Raw genomic sequence first — 3,896 nt, forward strand, 5'->3', positions numbered from 1 at the left:
TAAATCACATTTTATTCATTTCCTGCTTAGTTTTACTTACCTGAGTCCCAACAATGATTGAGATTCACTAACTTTTCAATGAGAGAGCCTGCTAAGGTTCAGGTTTCATCAGAGTATTAGAAAGTTCTCCAAGATCCTTGAATAACCGCGGTATTAGACTGTGATAAAAGCTATGATGAGAATTTCTTTAATCTGGTGTAACCACTCTTACGTGTTTTATCAAAGATGACACTTTTCCGCCATGCTGCGTGACAACTTCCGCCAACTTCCTGGTTAACTTTTCACTGAAGAGATAACAACTCTCGTCCTCGCTTTTCCATTCCTAATCCAAAAATATATATTGTAACTAATATACCACATTTTGTACTTAACTTCAATCTCCTGTTGTTGTAGAGTCTCGTATAAAAGAACGAATCTCGGGGAAAAACTCAAAGGCTGAATAAGCAGGACGTTAATTGTCTGTAGATGTCGGAGCCTCACCTGTGTAGCGTTTTCTTCGCGGTTCATCTGTAGTATCTTAAGAGGTAGTTTAATTAACGAGCAAAATGAGGTTGTTAGGTTGTCCGCTTGTTAAATGGCGATTCTGATGTGCGGTAATGATTAATTAAGCAGTTATGGTTGTTGGGTCACTACGCGCGTATCCCAGCTCTCGGACCGGTTGCGTTATGCTTAGAGGTAAATGATATGGCAGTTCTAGTAGTCGCGTAGAGGAAGGAAGCTGCTTTATGTAGGGAACACTGAAAAAAAAAAAAAATATTTCTGTCTGTCTCTCTCTCTCTCTTTATCTATCTATCTATCTATTTATCTCTCTCTCTCCCTCCCTCCCTCCCTCTCTCTCTCTCTCTCTCTCTATCTCTCTCTCTCTCTCTCTCTCTCTCTCTCTCTCTCTCTCTCTCTCTCTCTCTCTCGCTCGCTCGCTCGCTCGCTCTCTGAGACATAAAGGGTCAGATTAAATCTACAGAGGGGTCATGCACATTAAAGACAGAGACAAAAGGCTATTCACATTTATTTTAGGGGAATGATGTCATGCTTATTTTATATCAAACTGGAGTTCAATGTATAGACGCTGATGTTTGTTAATTTTGATGCTGAAGATGCTCTGTTGTTTCTTTGAAGTGTTGCTTTGGTTGAGATAAAAATAACGAGAGAGAGAGAGAGGGAGAGAGAGAGAGAGAGAGAGAGAGAGAGAGAGAGAGAGAGAGAGAGAGAGAGAGAGAGAGAGAGAGAGAGAGAGAGACTGAGGAAAGGAGATTATTGCTGTTGTCCAGAGATGACTGCAAATATTTTTTTACTGGAATTGTAGTTGCTGAGCAAACTATTACTGCATCATTCTGTTTTATTTTCTGTAGCAACATTTGCATCAGGTCTTTGCTTGAGAGTAGGGGTTGGTGCTGAGGCTGAAACAGGCGCTGAAGTCGATGCCGATGTTGAAGCACGTGCTGAAGCTGGCATTGAAGGTACTGAAGCAGATACTGAAGCTAGCGTTGAAGCAGGTGGTGAAGCTGACAGTTAGGCTGGAGGCACCGTCTACTCTGGTGCAATATGCCAGTCAAGTTAGGGATGTGTTTCATCTCTAAGACGAGGAGGTGAAATGGAGTTCGGATAATATGCGCATGATGCAGAATTTACATTAGGCTTGTCTTCAAATACATTTCCTAGGGAGATAATTACTCTTTGATTTATATTCGGCGCACTCACTGCTCCTGTAAGCAGCCGCGCAGTAACGGCAGCGCGTGCCCCGTGCGCCATCTCGAACAGCTGGCGCAAAATGGGGCGAGTCATTTGATGACGACACACCTGAAGTTTGACGGTTTGTGGGATTTCCACCCTTTCATATGTGGCGATGAGTCGCAGTGTAGAATATTCTCATTGCAGTCTGTGTCAGTTTCCCTCGGGGCAGCAAACACGATGAGGTTGATACACCGCTCTTTTTCGTAAACTTAAGTCTTTTCAATTATTTCCTCTGCCGCTCCGGTGTAAGAATCTCTCTCTCTCTCTCTCTCTCTCTCTCTCTGTCTCTCTCACTCACACACACACACACACACACACACACACACACACACACACACACACACACACACACACACACACCGTGCATAAATATTTCGACCTAGTTTTAATTCTTGGGCTCCTTTAGCTTTGTTAAAAGAGGCCATCTGGAGGACTTGAGACACCCAACGGTACATGTCTACATGGTTGGGTGATAAAAAAAACTTTTGCAGACTTGTTAGTTAATCATCTCTTTGTTTTTTCTTTCTTAAGCCGTTGTCTGCGTCACTTGCTGAAATGTCCGTCTTGGTAAAAAAACGGAGAAGCTTTTGACTAAGAAAGTGATAAGGATAGAGATCGCGAATGTATCTCGTGCGCACTATTCCTTTATCTGGTGTGAATTCGTCAGTTCGTTTTTCATTTACACTGTCAGTCATTTTTGATCTACGCAGATATCGTGCTGAATACGGTCATGCATTCGTTCACTATAAATCGAAGGGTCTTTTTAGGCCCCATATAGGTCACAACAGGCCACAGAGAGAGATAGAGAGAGAGAGAGAGAGAGAGAGAGAGAGAGAGAGAGAGAGAGAGAGAGAGAGGGAGAGAGAGAGAGAGAGAGAGAGAGAGAGAGAGAGAGAGAGAGAGAGAGAGCGAGAGAGAGAGAGAGAGAGAGAGGGAGGGAGGGAGAGACGGAGAGAGGGAGGGAGAGAAGGAGATGGGGGGATGGAGGGAGGAAGGGAGGAAGGGAGAGAGAGAGAGAGAGAGAGAGAGAGAGAGAGAGAGAGAGAGAGAGAGAGGGAGAGGGAGAGAGAGAGAGAGAGAGAGAGAGAGAGAGAGAGAGAGAGAGAGAGAGAGAGAGATAGAGAGAGGGAGAGAGGGGGAGAGAGAGAGAGAGAAAGAGAGAGAGAGAGAGAGAGAGAGAGAGAGAGAGAGAGAGAGAGAGAGAGAGAGAGAGAGAGAGAGAGAGAGAGAGAGAGAGAGATAGAGAGAGGGAGAGAGGGGGAGAGAGGGGGAGAGAGAGAGAGAGAGAGAGAGAGAGAGAGAGAGAGAGAGAGAGAGAGAGAGAGAGAGAGAGAGAGAGAGAGAGAGTACACGGCATACCACCTGCCAAGACTTCGGACCCACAGACCCCCGCGTGGGTTACTATAGGACCTTGAGCTACAAAGAACAAACTAACTTGGTTGTAAACATAATCAGTAATATAAAAGTAAGGAATGACTTGACTTTACAGATAATCTCTGTCGGTATAGACAGAGCCACAAACAGATATTATTTTTTTCTTCTGTTTTTGAATATGTGATAATGCACGAATAGAGATTAAATTCCTTGTCACTACATTATTATACCGTATATTTATATTTATGTTTACCTGCTACAAAGAATAGATGTCGAGGTGTTCGTATAGTCGGATTCGATCTCAATGGCGTACAAAACAGATGAACGCGGCTTACTGTAGCTTGAATGATATTCATTTACATATCCGTATTGTGGGGTGGGAGATAATGACGAAATCTTGTCACATATTTCATTCTATCACATGTCGCTAGAGAGCCAAGGCCGGTATTACTCGTGTCGGCAGATGAATCGGCAAACTATTCATGGTATTTATCTGTTCTGTTACACCCACGAGGCAGGTTGTGCAAGTGGCTTCGCAGGACCGAATCTGACCGTGGATTATATGTCACCGCTGGTTCAGGAAATTATACGAAGCCACTTCGATGATTGAAGTAAGAAGCCGCCTTAATTACTTCAACACACACACACACACACACACACACACACACACACACACACACACACACACACATATATATACATATATATATGCGTCTGAATGGTGAAAACACTCTACCGTGTTGATACTATGGTAGAAAAACCCACAATGTAAAACTAGATTTATTGAAGGA

The 3,896-nt window shown here is 43.6% G+C and overlaps 1 protein-coding gene across 1 annotated transcript in view; it reads left to right on the forward strand.

Annotated features, from left to right (window-relative positions):
• The window catches only part of LOC125045016 (transcription factor Adf-1-like), a 4,247-nt gene extending 4,226 nt beyond the window's left edge, over positions 1 to 21 (forward strand). Inside the window, exon 2 of the mRNA XM_047642041.1 lies at positions 1 to 21. This exon is cut by the window's left edge and continues 828 nt beyond it. The gene's annotated coding sequence lies outside the window, so the exon portion shown is untranslated.
• The last annotated feature ends 3,875 nt before the right edge of the window (positions 22 to 3,896 follow it).

Source organism: Penaeus chinensis, chromosome 36 (genome assembly GCF_019202785.1).
Source record: "Penaeus chinensis breed Huanghai No. 1 chromosome 36, ASM1920278v2, whole genome shotgun sequence".
In the NCBI taxonomy this organism is placed as follows: domain Eukaryota; kingdom Metazoa; phylum Arthropoda; class Malacostraca; order Decapoda; family Penaeidae; genus Penaeus; species Penaeus chinensis.